This window comes from Monodelphis domestica, chromosome 3 (genome assembly GCF_027887165.1).
Source record: "Monodelphis domestica isolate mMonDom1 chromosome 3, mMonDom1.pri, whole genome shotgun sequence".
Lineage (NCBI taxonomy): Eukaryota > Metazoa > Chordata > Mammalia > Didelphimorphia > Didelphidae > Monodelphis > Monodelphis domestica.
The window spans coordinates 399,314,978-399,333,968 of record NC_077229.1 but is presented as its reverse complement, the minus strand read 5'-3'; the positions used below and the strand labels follow the sequence as shown (position 1 = coordinate 399,333,968).

The window sequence follows — 18,991 nt, the reverse complement described above, 5'->3', positions numbered from 1 at the left end:
GAGGAAAAGTGGGAAATGATGCAAAAGAAATTCACGCATCTACAAAACCAGTTTGACCAAACTGTAAAAGAAAACCAGGCTTTAAAGCAAGAACTAATAAAGCAAAGCCAAAACACCAAGAAATTAGAAGAGAACATAAAATATCTCACCGACAAGGTGATAGATCTGGAAAACAGGGGGAGAAGAGAAAATTTAAGAATAATTGGACTCCCAGAAAAGCCAGAAATAAACACCAAACTGGACATGGTGATACAAGATATAATCAAAGAAAATTGCCCAGAGATTCTAGAACAAGGGGGCAATACATCCACTGACAGAGCTCACAGAACACCTTCTACACTAAACCCCCAAAAGACAACTCCCAGGAATGTAATTGCCAAATTCCAAAGCTATCAAACAAAAGAAAAAATCCTACAGGAAGCCAGAAAAAGACAATTTAGATATAAAGGAATGCCAATCAGGGTCACACAAGACCTTGCAAGTTCTACGCTGAATGATCGTAAGGCATGGAACATGATCTTCAGAAAGGCAAGAGAGCTGGGTCTCCAACCAAGAATCAGCTACCCAGCAAAACTGACTATATACTTCCAAGGGAAAGTATGGGCATTCAACAAAATAGAAGACTTCCAACTTTTTGCAAAGAAAAGACCAGAGCTCTGTGGAAAGTTTGATACCGAAAATCAAAGAGCAAGGAATACCTGAAAAGGTAAATATTAAGGAAAGGGGAAAAATGTTATCTTCTTTTACTCAAACTCTCTTCTATAAGGACTACATTTATATCAACCTATGTATACTAATATGTGGGGAAAATGTAATGTATAAATAGGGGGTAAAGAAAGACCAAATAGAATAATGGTTCTCACACAAAGATTCACAGGGGAAGGGGAGGGGAAGAAAACTCCTATAAGAAGGAGAGGAAGAGAGGGGGGGGGGGTTTACTTAAACCTCAATCTCAGGGAAATCAACTCTGAGAGGGAAAAACATCCAGATCCATTGGGATCTTGAATTCTATCTTACCCAACAAGGGTAAGGAGAAGGGAAAACCAAGGGGGGGAGGAGGAGAGGGAGAACAAAAAGGGAGGGAAAGAGAGGGGGGAGGGGGAGGGAACAAAAAGGGAGGGACTAAAAAGGGAAACATCAAGGGAGGGGACAAGGGGGACTGATTCAAAGTAAATCACTGGACTAAAAGGTAGAGCCGAAGAAGAAAAGGTTAGAATTAGGGAAGGCAATCAAAATGCCAGGGAGTCCACAAATGACAATCATAACTTTGAACGTGAATGGGATGAACTCACCCATAAAACGTAGACGAATAGCTGAATGGATTAGAATCCAAAACCCTACCATATGTTGTCTTCAAGAAACACACATGAGGCGGGTTGACACCCACAAGGTCAGAATTAAAGGATGGAGTAAGACCTTCTGGGCCTCAACTGATAGAAAGAAGGCAGGAGTGGTAATCATGATATCTGATAAAGCCAATGCAAAAATAGACCTGATCAAAAGGGATAGGGAAGGTAATTATATTTTGTTAAAAGGGACTCTAGACAATGAGGAAATATCATTAATCAACATGTATGCACCAAATAATATAGCACCCAAATTTCTAATGGAGAAACTAGGAGAATTGAAGGAAGAAATAGACAATAAAACCATACTAGTGGGAGACTTAAACCAACCATTATCAAATTTAGATAAATCAAATCAAAAAATAAATAAGAAAGAGGTAAAAGAAGTGAATGAAATCTTAGAAAAATTAGAATTAATAGACATATGGAGAAAAATAAATAGGGATAAAAAGGAATACACCTTCTTCTCAGCACCACATGGCACATTCACAAAAATTGACCATACATTAGGTCACAGAAACATAGCACACAAATGCAAAAAAGCAGAAATAATGAATGCAGCCTTCTCAGATCACAAGGCAATAAAAATAATGATTAGTAATGGTACATGGAAAACCAAATCTAAAACCAATTGGAAATTAAACAATATGATACTCCAAAACCGTTTAGCTAAAGAAGAAATCATAGAAACAATTAATAATTTCATCAAGGAAAATGACAATGGCGAAACATCCTTTCAAACCTTTTGGGATGCAGCCAAAGCGGTAATCAGAGGCAAATTCATATCCCTGAAAGCTCATATTAACAAACAAGGGAGAGCAGAGATCAATCAATTGGAAATGCAATTGAAAAAACTCGAAAGAGATCAAATTAAAAACCCCCAGCAGAAAACCAAATTAGAAATCCTAAAAATTAAGGGAGAAATTAATAAAATCGAAAGTGATAGAACTATTGATTTAATAAATAAGACAAGAAGCTGGTACTTTGAAAAAACAAACAAAATAGACAAAGTACTGGTCAATCTAATTAAAAAAAGGAAGGAAGAAAAGCAAATTCACAGCATTAAAGATGAAAAGGGGGACAGCACCTCCAATGAGGAGGAAATTAAGGCAATCATTAGAAATTACTTTGCCCAATTATATGGCAATAAATACACCAATTTAGGAGAAATGGATGAATATATACAAAAATACAAACTGCCTAGACTAACAGAAGAGGAAATAGAATTCTTAAATAATCCCATATCAGAAATTGAAATCCATCAAGCCATCAAAGAACTTCCTAAGAAAAAATCCCCAGGGCCTGATGGATTCACCTGTGAATTCTATCAAACATTCAGAGAACAGTTAACCCCAATACTATACAAACTATTTGACATAATAAGCAAAGAGGGAGTTCTACCAAACTCCTTTTATGACACAAACATGGTACTGATTCCAAAACCAGGCAGGTCAAAAACAGAGAAAGAAAACTATAGGCCAATCTCCCTAATGAATATAGATGCAAAAATTTTAAATAGGATACTAGCAAAAAGACTCCAGCAAGTGATCAGAAGGATCATTCACCATGATCAAGTAGGATTCATACCAGGGATGCAGGGCTGGTTCAACATTAGGAAAACCATCCACATAATTGACCACATCAACAAGCAAACTAGCAAGAACCACATGATTATTTCAATAGATGCAGAAAAAGCCTTTGATAAAATACAACACCCATTCCTATTAAAAACACTAGAAAGCATAGGAATAGAAGGGTCATTCCTAAAAATAATAAACAGTATATATCTAAAACCAACAGCTAATATCATCTGCAATGGGGATAAACTAGATGCATTCCCAATAAGATCAGGAGTGAAACAAGGATGCCCATTATCACCTCTACTATTTGACATTGTACTAGAAACACTAGCAGTAGCAATTAGAGAAGATAAAGAAATTGAAGGCATCAGAATAGGCAAGGAGGAGACCAAGTTATCACTCTTTGCGGATGACATGATGGTCTACTTAAAGAATCCTAGAGATTCAACCAAAAAGCTAATTGAAATAATCAACAACTTTAGCAAAGTTGCAGGATACAAAATAAACCCACATAAATCATCAGCTTTTCTATATATCTCCAACACAGCTCAGCAGCAAGAACTAGAAAGAGAAATCCCATTCAAAATCACCTTAGACAAAATAAAATACCTAGGAATCTATCTCCCAAGACAAACACAGGAACTATATGAACACAACTACAAAACACTCGCCACACAACTAAAACTAGACTTGAACAATTGGAAAAACATTAACTGCTCATGGATAGGACGAGCCAATATAATAAAAATGACCATCCTACCCAAACTTATTTATCTATTTAGTGCCATACCCATTGAACTACCAAAATACTTCTTCACTGATTTAGAAAAAACCATAACAAAGTTCATTTGGAAGAACAAAAGATCAAGGATATCCAGGGAAATAATGAAAAAAAACACATATGATGGGGGCCTTGCAGTTCCAGACCTCAAACTATATTACAAAGCAGCAGTCATCAAAACAATTTGGTACTGGCTAAGAAACAGAAAGGAAGATCAGTGGAATAGACTGGGGGAAAACGACCTCAGCAAGACAGTATACGATAAACCCAAAGACCCCAGCTTTTGGGACAAAAATCCACTATTCGATAAAAACTGCTGGGAAAATTGGAAGACAGTGTGGGAGAGACTAGGAATAGATCAACACCTCACACCCTACACCAAGATAAATTCAAAATGGGTGAGTGACTTAAACATAAAGAAGGAAACCATAAGTAAATTGGGTAAACACAGAATAGTATACATGTCAGACCTTTGGGAGGGGAAAGGCTTTAAAACCAAGCAAGATATAGAAAGAATCACAAAATGTAAAATAAATAATTTTGACTACATCAAACTAAAAAGCTTTTGTACAAACAAAACCAATATAACTAAAATCAGAAGGGAAACAACAAATTGGGAAAAAATCTTCATAGAAACCTCTGACAAAGGTTTAATTACTCATATTTATAATGAGCTAAATCAATTGTACAAAAAATCAAGCCATTCTCCAATTGATAAATGGGCAAGGGAAATGGATAGGCAGTTCTCAGATAAAGAAATCAAAACTATTAACAAGCACATGAAGAAGTGTTCTACATCTCTTATAATCAGAGAGATGCAAATCAAAACAACTCTGAGGTATCACCTCACACCTAGCAGATTGGCTAACATAACAGCAAAGGAAAGTAATGAATGCTGGAGGGGATGTGGCAAAGTAGGGACATTAATTCATTGCTGGTGGAGTTGTGAACTGATCCAACCATTCTGGAGGGCAATTTGGAACTATGCCCAAAGGGCGACAAAAGAATATCTACCCTTTGACCCAGCCATAGCACTGCTGGGTTTATACCCCAAGGAGATAATAAGGAAAAAGATTTGTACAAAAATATTCATAGCTGCGCTCTTTGTGGTGGCCCAAAACTGGAAAACGAGGGGATGCCCATCAATTGGGGAATGGCTGAACAAACTGTGGTATATGTTGGTGATGGAATACTATTGTGCTCAAAGGAATAATAAAGTGGAGAAGTTCCATGGAGACTGGAACAACCTCCAGGAAGTGATGCAGAGCGAGAGGAGCAGAACCAGGAGAACATTGTACACAGAGACTAATACACTGTGGTATAATCGAACGTAATGGACTTCTACATTAGGGGCGGTGTAATGTCCCTGAACAACTTTCAGGGATCTAGGAGAAAAAAAACACCATTCATAAGCAAAGGATAAACTATGGGAGTGGAAACACCGAGAAAAAGCAACTGCCTGAATACAGAGGTTGAGGGGACATGACAGAGGATAGACTTTAAATGAACACTCTAATGCAAATACTATCAACAAAGCAATGGGTTCAAATCAAGAAAACATCTAATGCCCAGTGGACTTACGCGTCGGCTATGGGGGGTGGGGGGGAGGAAAAGAAAATGATCTATGTCTTTAACGAATAATGCTTGGAAATGATCAAATAAAATATATTAAAAAAAATTAAAAAAAAAAAAAGAACTGGAAGAGAAGTTAGAGAACATCTAGTCAGCCCTCCCCCTTCCCCATTTTACAAAGAAGCAAAGCCAGGGATGTTGAAAGACTTGTCTGAAGCCACAAAATTAGCCAATCATTAGTGCTGGGATTATATCTAAAGTTTTATAATTCCAAATCAACAGTTCTTCGCATTTTTCCAGTCAATCTTAAAGGAATATGGTATTGGCATTCCTTACTATTTTAACTGCTCTCTCCTGGGTGAAATTCAACTTCTCCACGTCCTTGTCCTTCTTTAAAGTAGGGTACCCAGAACTGGACATAAGATTCCTGACGTAATCTAACCAGTGCAAATCAAGTGACTGCATCATCTGAATTAATCTCTTACTTCTCAGTTATCTCCACTGAAGGGTAGCTGGCTGAAACTCAGAGGCTTATGTTACCCTGATTGGCACCACTATGACCAGATAACGGCTACTAGAAATGCACTCATAATACCTAGGATGAAATAACCAGCTTCCAGTGAGTGTATCTTGCAAATCAAACCTATTTCTGCAGTAGCCAGCATCACACCCTTACATGAAGGAAGTGTGTGTCCCTACCTAACCCCTATTATTCCTGCAATTCTTATTTTGTTCTCAGAAGGAACTGAAAATTACAGAGATCACTTCAGGAATAATAATTATCATACTGGTTGAAGACTCCCTTGGGTATAAAAATCTAATTTCCTTTCCTTTTTCTACTTATAGTTTCTTTTTTCCAACCTATAACTTTTTTCTATTACTATCCTCTAGGATCCTGCCTTGCTCCCCACCCCTGCCCCCCCCAAACACCCTTTTTAAATAGATCTCTTCAATCTCCAAATTAGATATTTTCGGAGGGGTTGATGTCAACTAGAGTCACAAAATTTCAGAGTTGAGAGGCTTATCAGAAACCATCTAGCACAACTCATCAAGTCATTTTTAAATGATCTTTAGTGAGGAAATCCTTGACGTTGGGATCACTCTGATTTTTAGGAAATTTAATCTTTACATAAAGCCTAAATTTACCTCTGTACAACTTAAGCAGATTGCTTCTGATTCTGCCCTCTCCCAAACAATAGCCTTTCAAGTATTTGAAAGCAGCTTTCATACACCCCTTGAATTTCTCTTGCCCAGGCTGTCTGCATTCCTTTGATCAGTCTTCATTCCCCCCAAATTTGAAGCCTCTCTCCATTCTAATTGTCATTCTTTAAACAATCTCCAGTTTATCAATATCCTTCCTAAACTGTAGTGCTATTGATATGATGATAGCTAGCATTTATATAGCATCTTAAGGTGCACAAAACCACTTATATATTATATTTCATTTGAACCTTATGACATTCTTTGGAGATAAATTCTATTATCATCCTGATTTTACAGATAAGGAAATTGAGATTAAGTGATTTACCTAGGGGCCACACAGCTAAAACATATTAGACTAAATATGAACTGGTCTTCAAGTCCAGATCCAACACTCTACCCATTGTACCATGAAATTGTCTGCCTAGTCTAGAACTCAACTCAATAGCCTACATATGGTTTTATCAAGTAAGAGCAAAATAGGATTATCAACTCCTTATTCCAGGAAATCATACTTCCCTTAATATATATATAGCCCACGACGGTATTATCTTCTTTGACTGCAATATCACACTACTGATTTATACTGAACTTGCATTTTACTAAAGCAACCCCCACACTCTCCGCCCAGAATAATCTGCAATCTAAATATTTCTTTCTTGCCTCATATTTATGAAATTAATTCCCCAAACTCAAAAACCAAGATTTTACATTTGTCTGTATCTGATTTCATTTGGTTTGATTCAGATGTACTAACCTGTCAAGATGCTTTTAGATATTGTTTCTGTTATTGTGTGTAATAGATATTATGCCTAAGTTCATATCACCCACATATTTGATAAGGATACTCTCTATCCCTTTATTCGAGTTTGGACAAAAGTATTAAAGAACATAGGATCAAACATAGATCCCTAGGGCACTTCCCTGGAGACATTCTTCCAAGGAGACATAGAGCTCCCAAAGACGACTCCTTGACTCTGCCTATTCAATAAAATTTTAATTTGTCAAATTTTGCTATTAGCTAGTTTACATTTTTCTGCCTCTTCCACATGAAAAGTATGATAAAACTTTCCAGGTATATTGAGGTAACTGGCCACTGTTAAAGTAACCCAAAATATTAATGTTTAGGGGTCATCATGGTATCTCTTCTGTCTTGTAATGATGCAGTTGAATTTTTTTAAGTAAACAGTAGGACTTTACATTTATCTTAATTAAAGTTCATCTTCTTATATTTAGATCATCATTCTAGTTTGAGATCTTTGGGGCTCCTGATTCTGTAATGTGATGGTAGTTTTCTTTCTCAGATTGGAACATCTGCAAATTTGATAAGCATGCTATCTAGATCTTTCTCTAAATCACTAATAGTAATAATTAATATTCCAGAAGCAAAGATAGCTCACTAAGCTTCAAAGATTTCCAACATGTTCACTTCAATTCATTAGCTTTTTTTGTTTCATTTATTCAGATAGTTTTGAATCCTCATAACTATTGCCCTCAAGTTCATGTCTCTATATATTATCTCTATCTTAGTACTAGCTGTGATCCTTGAATTATAGAATCTTAAGAATTGGAAAGAATTTTAGCATCCTTTTTGTCTAGCTTCAGTCTGTTGTAGGACTTTTTCCTATAATATTCTTGACATAGATTCATCTAGTCTCTGCCTAAATATCTATAATGTAGCATGTGCATGCATATATGTGATGTTGACATGTATGATACACTCTTACATATCTTCATGATCACAAGTTCCAAAATTTCAAAGTTCCAAAGTCCTTCCATGTCCTTTTATGTTGCTTGTTGAACTCTGGTCAGCATGCCACTCTTCATCTTCTAGTATTGATTGAAAACGTGTTCTTCAAATCAGGATCCACTGGAAAAATCAGGAGCCGGGAACACATGAACATGCATGCAAGTTAGGTTTTTACATATGCATGCAGGTAAGAGTGAAATTTGTAAATGAATGGAAGTAAGATGGGATCTTCATGAATATTTGTCAGAATTCATGTCTGAAAGTAAGGATTACATGTGTCCTCTTCATACTTGAGGGTAAGATTTGCATATGTACATCTTTGTGAATGCAAGTAAGCTGTACATGCGTTTTTCATGGATGGGTGTGAGCAAATGCATAAGTTCTCAAGATTTTGTTAAGAATAATGATTTGACGTTGTTTCCAATCTTTTCTATGTGATTCTTTACAAGGAGATTTATTATATGGTCATTGTAATCACTTCTTGTATGGTTACTGTACTTATTCCTTGGATAGTTACTGTACTTATTTCTTGGAGATAGAATTTAGAAAATTATGCATTCATTTGCAATAACATTTTTTCTTTCTGATCAGTTACTGTGTCCAGCAGAGACTTCAGATAGATAGCTAGATGATAGATAGATTGATTGATAAGCTTCTTTTTCTTATGGCTGATAGTCTTTTAAATATTTATTTCTCTTTTTGTCTGTATTCCTTTTTGAAACTATATTAGCTTCAGGGGTGCTATCATTCTATCATTACAACATGTGCAGGGCTCTCTTTTCTGTATTCTGGTGGCTCTTGTGCTTTCCTGTGTTTTCAGTAGGGTTTCATTCATAAGACTGTTTTTGATTCCTTCTTGGGCTATTCATGTTGCAGGTCATGACTAGGACTTTTTTTTCATATGTCATCAGTATGTATCTTCATTGATGAAATTATTACATTGTTGTGTCTAGAGAGGTATCTGAAAATATGAAGTAATATCTTCAAGGTATACCCTCTCTCTCTTCTTTCCCCTGGTAGAGACTGTTTTAGGATGAAGGTTGAGAGATATGGATAACTTTTGTCAGTTCTCCTGTATAATTTGCTGTTAAAGACTTCTTATAACAAATTCAACTAATGTGAATACATGCTTCTCTAGCGTTCTAGATGTTTGTGCCTGTCCTAGTTATAAAAGTGAAGTTTTAGGCTACAAATTTAGGAGTGTTCTTGTTGAATTACTTGTTCTTTTGCTGTAATAATTTGCTTTCTATGCTACACCAAGACTAGTCTTCATTCACATAAGGTTCTGTGTAGTATGTTACCCTATGGAATTCCAACAAATCTTGGTTTCACTGTTACAGCATGAATAGTGCTTGTCATATTTGTGAAGTTAGAGAATAGAAGTGAAATTGTGTATCATCTCTCCTCCTCCAGTTCTTTAGCATGTTCCTTAATATTCTCTTTCCCATTCAAAATCTGTATCATTATAAGCCATGTAATTCAATTTCTCTATAAAATCATCTTCATTATCAACCCCTAAGCTTGCATAAATTTCTTCTAATGGTATGCAACTTATTCTATGCCCAAAGAATAATTCCTCATCATTGTCTTGGCAAGATTTTGTTTGCACTGGTTCCAGGTATTCTATCTTCTCACTAGTGTCCCACAAATCCCCTTCTTCATCTACCTTTTCATAAAGCTTATAAAATTGGCAAGGCATTTGTTCTAAATCATCTTCATCCCATTATTATCATGTCTTCTGGTATTATTTCAGATTCAGTATCTGAATCTGAATCACTGAATCCAATCAGTATGTTCTTTGGATTTTGCTCAATGCTATGTGAACTTTTGTCAGATGCTGGTAACTCTGGCTTTGCATTCTGATGTAAGCCTATGTCACCAACATCTTTGTTTCTCAAATCAGTTTCAGGTAGTTTGTCATTACTAAGCTTTAGAATGTCATTTAGAATTGGTAAACTAGATAGTATGGGGTTTGATTATTCTTGCAGATCTTCTATAATGTTAATAATCATAGATCCTTCTCTACCACTAATCTGAGGTTTATGTTTATCTTCATTCTCATTTGACTATATAGAGATAGGAATCTTTCCTTCTTTTTCAGTATTTTGTTCTGAGAATAATTTTGGTACCTCTACATTTCCCCTTGCATCATCAGGATGTGTTCCTTCATTCTGTCCCACAGCACAAACATATGTTTCTGTTTTTGTAGCTAAGGTGTTCATAACCACTAAATCAGTGTTCATGCCTTTGCTACTCTCTGCCAGGTGCATATATAACTCAGTTAATTCTTTTTTTATTTAATTCATTTCCCATGAAGTTTACATTTGAGCTTGTATTCTGTACTACATAGGAACATGAACCTAAATTACAGCAATTGTTTTGGCTAGATTCCCCTTTGCCCCTTAGAACATTGGCTTCAAGCCTGTCTTTTGAATCCATGGTAGTTTTTCCAGTTGGTAAGAATTCCATTCCATCACCATATTCAAATTTAACTGTCATATCACCTCCAATACTTTGAATAGGATTATTGTGTTCAAAAGTAATGTCAGCTCCATTTTCAGTTAATTTTTCCTCACCTATATCACTCATTGCTGGATGGAAAGTTTCAGCTTCTGGATTCAAATTAGATGTCTTTTTTAAAGGTATCTATTCCACTTCCGGTTAAGATGGCGGCTTAGAGAAAGCTGAAGTTCAGATCTCCGGAAAACCCTTCCCGACCGATCTCAAACTAGAAGCTCCTAAGGCGCCGAAATTCAAAACGATCAACAGCACAGACCCTGGGAACCCTCCTCCTGGACCTGGACCCGGTTCAAAAGGTACGGCTCCCCTTAAAAGCCAGAACCCGAGATCCCTCAGACCTCAGGGGTAGGAGCGCAGAGTCCAAGGCTCCTGGAAGCGGCAGCCGCGCTGGGCTCAGAGAGCAGGGTCTGAGGAACAACAACCCTCAGGGTCTTCTACCCAAGTCCCAGTCCAGGTGAAAGTTACTGCCTGGGGCTTCCGCTGCAGAGAGCCTGTCGGTCCGGGTGAAAGTTACTGCCTGGGGCCTCCGCTGCAAAGAGCCGGTGGGTCCTGGTGAAAGTTACTGCCTGGGGCCTCCGCTGCAGAGAGCTGGTCAAAACAACAGCAACCCTCAGGGCGGGCAAGACAGCCTCACGGGCTGGATCCTGCTATCCAAGTCTCAGTGAAAGTCTGTGCTCTCGGAGCTTGGGGAAGCGGCAGCCCATCCCCCCGCAGGCCAACGAAACAGCCTCACGGCCAGGGATTCTGAAGGCAACTTCCGGAAATCGAGCCAGGGGGAGAGTGTGGTCTCGTGGTCCGACCCTTCCATTCCAGTTCCAGTGAGGCATATTCAGTTTAACCCAGGGAACGCTCATAGAACCAACATCTGCCCAGGACTAAAGCCTCTGATCACCAGACAAAGACAAGAAAAGCCAATCCTCCACGTTCAGAGATGACAAACTCCACAGAAGCACAGAAGCCCCAAAATACCAAGAAAAATAAGAAGAAAGGGGCGACTCTGGACACATTCTATGGAGCCAAAATACAAAATACAGAGCAGATAGAAGAAGATATACAAGAAAATTCTCCAAAATCTTCCAAAGGAAATAGAAACTCTCCACAAACCCATGAAGAATTTGAATCAGAAAGGACCAAAAAGATGGAAGCCCTCTGGGAGGAAAAGTGGGAAATGATGCAAAAGAAATTCACGCATCTACAAAACCAGTTTGACCAAACTGTAAAAGAAAACCAGGCTTTAAAGCAAGAACTAATAAAGCAAAGCCAAAACACCAAGAAATTAGAAGAGAACATAAAATATCTCACCGACAAGGTGATAGATCTGGAAAACAGGGGGAGAAGAGAAAATTTAAGAATAATTGGACTCCCAGAAAAGCCAGAAATAAACACCAAACTGGACATGGTGATACAAGATATAATCAAAGAAAATTGCCCAGAGATTCTAGAACAAGGGGGCAATACATCCACTGACAGAGCTCACAGAACACCTTCTACACTAAACCCCCAAAAGACAACTCCCAGGAATGTAATTGCCAAATTCCAAAGCTATCAAACAAAAGAAAAAATCCTACAGGAAGCCAGAAAAAGACAATTTAGATATAAAGGAATGCCAATCAGGGTCACACAAGACCTTGCAAGTTCTACGCTGAATGATCGTAAGGCATGGAACATGATCTTCAGAAAGGCAAGAGAGCTGGGTCTCCAACCAAGAATCAGCTACCCAGCAAAACTGACTATATACTTCCAAGGGAAAGTATGGGCATTCAACAAAATAGAAGACTTCCAACTTTTTGCAAAGAAAAGACCAGAGCTCTGTGGAAAGTTTGATACCGAAAATCAAAGAGCAAGGAATACCTGAAAAGGTAAATATTAAGGAAAGGGGAAAAATGTTATCTTCTTTTACTCAAACTCTCTTCTATAAGGACTACATTTATATCAACCTATGTATACTAATATGTGGGGAAAATGTAATGTATAAATAGGGGGTAAAGAAAGACCAAATAGAATAATGGTTCTCACACAAAGATTCACAGGGGAAGGGGAGGGGAAGAAAACTCCTATAAGAAGGAGAGGAAGAGGGGGGGGGAGGGTTACTTAAACCTCAATCTCAGGGAAATCAACTCTGAGAGGGAAAAACATCCAGATCCATTGGGATCTTGAATTCTATCTTACCCAACAAGGGTAAGGAGAAGGGAAAACCAAGGGGGGGAGGGGGAGAGGGAGAACAAAAAGGGAGGGAAAGAGAGGGGGGAGGGGGAGGGAACAAAAAGGGAGGGACTAAAAAGGGAAACATCAAGGGAGGGGACAAGGGGGACTGATTCAAAGTAAATCACTGGACTAAAAGGTAGAGCCGAAGAAGAAAAGGTTAGAATTAGGGAAGGCAATCAAAATGCCAGGGAGTCCACAAATGACAATCATAACTTTGAACGTGAATGGGATGAACTCACCCATAAAACGTAGACGAATAGCTGAATGGATTAGAATCCAAAACCCTACCATATGTTGTCTTCAAGAAACACACATGAGGCGGGTTGACACCCACAAGGTCAGAATTAAAGGATGGAGTAAGACCTTCTGGGCCTCAACTGATAGAAAGAAGGCAGGAGTGGTAATCATGATATCTGATAAAGCCAATGCAAAAATAGACCTGATCAAAAGGGATAGGGAAGGTAATTATATTTTGTTAAAAGGGACTCTAGACAATGAGGAAATATCATTAATCAACATGTATGCACCAAATAATATAGCACCCAAATTTCTAATGGAGAAACTAGGAGAATTGAAGGAAGAAATAGACAATAAAACCATACTAGTGGGAGACTTAAACCAACCATTATCAAATTTAGATAAATCAAATCAAAAAATAAATAAGAAAGAGGTAAAAGAAGTGAATGAAATCTTAGAAAAATTAGAATTAATAGACATATGGAGAAAAATAAATAGGGATAAAAAGGAATACACCTTCTTCTCAGCACCACATGGCACATTCACAAAAATTGACCATACATTAGGTCACAGAAACATAGCACACAAATGCAAAAAAGCAGAAATAATGAATGCAGCCTTCTCAGATCACAAGGCAATAAAAATAATGATTAGTAATGGTACATGGAAAACCAAATCTAAAACCAATTGGAAATTAAACAATATGATACTCCAAAACCGTTTAGCTAAAGAAGAAATCATAGAAACAATTAATAATTTCATCAAGGAAAATGACAATGGCGAAACATCCTTTCAAACCTTTTGGGATGCAGCCAAAGCGGTAATCAGAGGCAAATTCATATCCCTGAAAGCTCATATTAACAAACAAGGGAGAGCAGAGATCAATCAATTGGAAATGCAATTGAAAAAACTCGAAAGAGATCAAATTAAAAACCCCCAGCAGAAAACCAAATTAGAAATCCTAAAAATTAAGGGAGAAATTAATAAAATCGAAAGTGATAGAACTATTGATTTAATAAATAAGACAAGAAGCTGGTACTTTGAAAAAACAAACAAAATAGACAAAGTACTGGTCAATCTAATTAAAAAAAGGAAGGAAGAAAAGCAAATTCACAGCATTAAAGATGAAAAGGGGGACAGCACCTCCAATGAGGAGGAAATTAAGGCAATCATTAGAAATTACTTTGCCCAATTATATGGCAATAAATACACCAATTTAGGAGAAATGGATGAATATATACAAAAATACAAACTGCCTAGACTAACAGAAGAGGAAATAGAATTCTTAAATAATCCCATATCAGAAATTGAAATCCATCAAGCCATCAAAGAACTTCCTAAGAAAAAATCCCCAGGGCCTGATGGATTCACCTGTGAATTCTATCAAACATTCAGAGAACAGTTAACCCCAATACTATACAAACTATTTGACATAATAAGCAAAGAGGGAGTTCTACCAAACTCCTTTTATGACACAAACATGGTACTGATTCCAAAACCAGGCAGGTCAAAAACAGAGAAAGAAAACTATAGGCCAATCTCCCTAATGAATATAGATGCAAAAATCTTAAATAGGATACTAGCAAAAAGACTCCAGCAAGTGATCAGAAGGATCATTCACCATGATCAAGTAGGATTCATACCAGGGATGCAGGGCTGGTTCAACATTAGGAAAACCATCCACATAATTGACCACATCAACAAGCAAACTAGCAAGAACCACATGATTATCTCAATAGATGCAGAAAAAGCCTTTGATAAAATACAACACCCATTCTTATTAAAAACACTAGAAAGCATAGGAATAGAAGGGTCATTCCTAAAAATAATAAACAGTATATATCTAAAACCAACAGCTAATATCATCTGCAATGGGGATAAACTAGATGCATTCCCAATAAGATCAGGAGTGAAACAAGGATGCCCATTATCACCTCTACTATTTGACATTGTACTAGAAACACTAGCAGTAGCAATTAGAGAAGATAAAGAAATTGAAGGCATCAGAATAGGCAAGGAGGAGACCAAGTTATCACTCTTTGCGGATGACATGATGGTCTACTTAAAGAATCCTAGAGATTCAACCAAAAAGCTAATTGAAATAATCAACAACTTTAGCAAAGTTGCAGGATACAAAATAAACCCACATAAATCATCAGCTTTTCTATATATCTCCAACACAGCTCAGCAGCAAGAACTAGAAAGAGAAATCCCATTCAAAATCACCTTAGACAAAATAAAATACCTAGGAATCTATCTCCCAAGACAAACACAGGAACTATATGAACACAACTACAAAACACTCGCCACACAACTAAAACTAGACTTGAACAATTGGAAAAACATTAACTGCTCATGGATAGGACGAGCCAATATAATAAAAATGACCATCCTACCCAAACTTATTTATCTATTTAGTGCCATACCCATTGAACTACCAAAATACTTCTTCACTGATTTAGAAAAAACCATAACAAAGTTCATTTGGAAGAACAAAAGATCAAGGATATCCAGGGAAATAATGAAAAAAAACACATATGATGGGGGCCTTGCAGTCCCTGACCTAAAACTATATTACAAAGCAGCAGTCATCAAAACAATTTGGTACTGGCTAAGAAACAGAAAGGAAGATCAGTGGAATAGACTGGGGGAAAACGACCTCAGCAAGACAGTATACGATAAACCCAAAGATCCCAGCTTTTGGGACAAAAATCCACTATTCGATAAAAACTGCTGGGAAAATTGGAAGACAGTGTGGGAGAGACTAGGAATAGATCAACACCTCACACCCTACACCAAGATAAATTCAAAATGGGTGAGTGACTTAAACATAAAGAAGGAAACCATAAGTAAATTGGGTAAACACAGAATAGTATACATGTCAGACCTTTGGGAGGGGAAAGGCTTTAAAACCAAGCAAGATATAGAAAGAATCACAAAATGTAAAATAAATAATTTTGACTACATCAAACTAAAAAGCTTTTGTACAAACAAAACCAATATAACTAAAATCAGAAGGGAAACAACAAATTGGGAAAAAATCTTCATAGAAACCTCTGACAAAGGTTTAATTACTCATATTTATAATGAGCTAAATCAATTGTACAAAAAATCAAGCCATTCTCCAATTGATAAATGGGCAAGGGAAATGGATAGGCAGTTCTCAGATAAAGAAATCAAAACTATTAACAAGCACATGAAGAAATGTTCTACATCTCTTATAATCAGAGAGATGCAAATCAAAACAACTCTGAGGTATCACCTCACACCTAGCAGATTGGCTAACATGACAGCAAAGGAAAGTAATGAATGCTGGAGGGGATGTGGCAAAGTAGGGACATTAATTCATTGCTGGTGGAGTTGTGAACTGATCCAACCATTCTGGAGGGCAATTTGGAACTATGCCCAAAGGGCGACAAAAGAATATCTACCCTTTGACCCAGCCATAGCACTGCTGGGTCTGTACCCCAAAGAGATAATGGACACAAAGACTTGTACAAAAATATTCATAGCTGCGCTCTTTGTGGTGGCCCAAAACTGGAAAACGAGGGGATGCCCATCAATTGGGGAATGGCTGAACAAACTGTGGTATATGTTGGTGATGGAATACTATTGTGCTCAAAGGAATAATAAAGTGGAGAAGTTCCATGGAGACTGGAACAACCTCCAGGAAGTGATGCAGAGCGAGAGGAGCAGAACCAGGAGAACATTGTACACAGAGACTAATACACTGTGGTATAATCGAACGTAATGGACTTCTACATTAGGGGCGGTGTGATGTCCCTGAACAACTTTCAGGGATCCAGGAGAAAAAAAAACACCATTCATAAGCAAAGGATAAACTATGGGAGTGGAAACACCGAGAAAAAGCAACTGCCTGAATACAGAGGTTGAGGGGACATGACAGAGGATAGACTTTAAATGAACACTCTAATGCAAATACTATCAACAAAGCAATGGGTTCAAATCAAGAAAACATCTAATGCCCAGTGGACTTACGCGTCGGCTATGGGGGGTGGGGGGGAGGAAAAGAAAATGATCTATGTCTTTAACGAATAATGCTTGGAAATGATCAAATAAAATATATTTAAAAAAAAAAAAAGGTATCTATTCCATGTAGCTATTTACAGAAAAATCTGAGTTTAGTGGGAGTTCATCTGTGAATGGTTTCAAAGCCTTTATATTTTCTTCTTTAGCAATAGTAGCCTGTAGGGAATTGAAATTGTGTCTGTATCAGTCACTAATTTTTTCTTGAGTTCTTGTGACTTATTCTTTCTTTCCCTTTTGCACAATTCAATCCCATTATCTACTCTACACTGAAAAAAGTTTTCTAAGAAAGATTTCCTTAAGACTTCTTTCCTGTGTGGTTACTATGCAGTTATTATTAAAATCTCTTATCTCATTTGCAATTTCTGAAATAATTCCTTTTATTTCTATTTCTGTCTCTTTAATCTGTCTCTGCCTTTCTCTTGCTGTAATGCATGTACTATCATTCAGATTCACTTTCTTGCACTGAATTTTCACTATTTCCCAACTTTTTTTCTACTATTTTCAACTGCAGTCTCATTCTCACTATTTCTTTATCTCCATTTGTTGCACTATATATATTATGGGCCTGGCTTCATAACTCTTTCCTAACCATATCAGAGTACTTATGTTTGGCTCCAGAGTTAATTGCATTTTGCATTTCATGCAAGTCCGGAGTTTGCTGTGAGGACTTTAATTTGCAATGTGAACAAGTGGACTTCTAGTACTTAGTTTGTGCATTTAGTGTGTTCTTATTATCAATCTCATGTTTCTTCTTTAAAAAACAATTTCTCATCAAATGACCTTTCCTGTGACAAAAGAAACATTCCCTCATTTCTCTCTGCACTGGTTTTTCCTTGTAACTAGGTTTCTTGTAACTAGATGTTGTGTATGTCTTAACTGTATTCAGTCTCTTGATTTCTTCAATCTTTTGTTTAAGATTATTCTGCCATTTCTAACTTTTCTTTTAGGTCCTGAACTTGTTTGCTTTGTTCTGAACTATTCTCATGTAGTTAAGATGCTGCCTCCTGCAATTCTAACAGAGAGACTGAATCATATTTGGGGACATAGTGTTTGAAAAAAGTTTTTAAGTTATGTGTGCAATCCCTTAGAAATTGTCTACGGACATAGCTAGAAGACTCCTCGCTATCAACTTCTAGACCTAAGATTGAATCTGCCATCTCTGACAGACGGTCTATGTATGTGGCAGGATGTTCCCCTTTATCCTGCATAATCTTGTCAAACTTAGTCAAACCATGCATTAGGTTTTGAACAGCATAGTTTTATGGCCCATAGCAAGTTTTCCCTGCATTTTCTTAGGTAAGACATGCAAATAGGATTAGCAAAGTCCATATCTACCCTTTGCTCCACAGTTGGCCAGCTAGTAAAATTGCTATCAGATCTTGTCTTTTCCAGGAATTTTCTATGTTCATGGGGGATGAACAGTTCTGATAGCAGGAACTCAACATCTTCAAAATCAGGATCAAAGATCCTCAAAACTTGTTTCGACTCCTTCTGATATTTGAAAGGATTTTCAACAAATTTAGGGAAACGGCTCTTTATGGATTTAAGTTCCTGTGGAGAGAATTGTCTATGGGCTTTTGAGTGTATTACACCAGTATTACTGGACAATTTGGTGACCTCTTTTAGTGGACAGATTTTCTCAGGTCCACCAGGCTTGTTCTAAGTTTCATCTCCATTTTCCATAGGTACATTCTCTGTTTGCTCATTGTCCTTGCCCACAACCAGATCTAGCCCTTTTTCCTTAATCAAT

At 37.2% G+C, this 18,991-nt stretch overlaps 1 protein-coding gene and 1 long non-coding RNA gene across 3 annotated transcripts in view; one reads left to right on the top strand and one right to left on the bottom strand.

The window, feature by feature from the left end:
• Nucleotides 1-18,991, bottom strand: part of LOC100014747 (palmitoyltransferase ZDHHC11) — a 252,599-nt gene that overhangs the window by 90,530 nt on the left and 143,078 nt on the right. The gene's annotated exons all lie outside the window — the stretch shown is intronic.
• Nucleotides 1-18,991, top strand: part of LOC130458479 (uncharacterized) — a 153,609-nt gene that overhangs the window by 119,314 nt on the left and 15,304 nt on the right. The gene's annotated exons all lie outside the window — the stretch shown is intronic.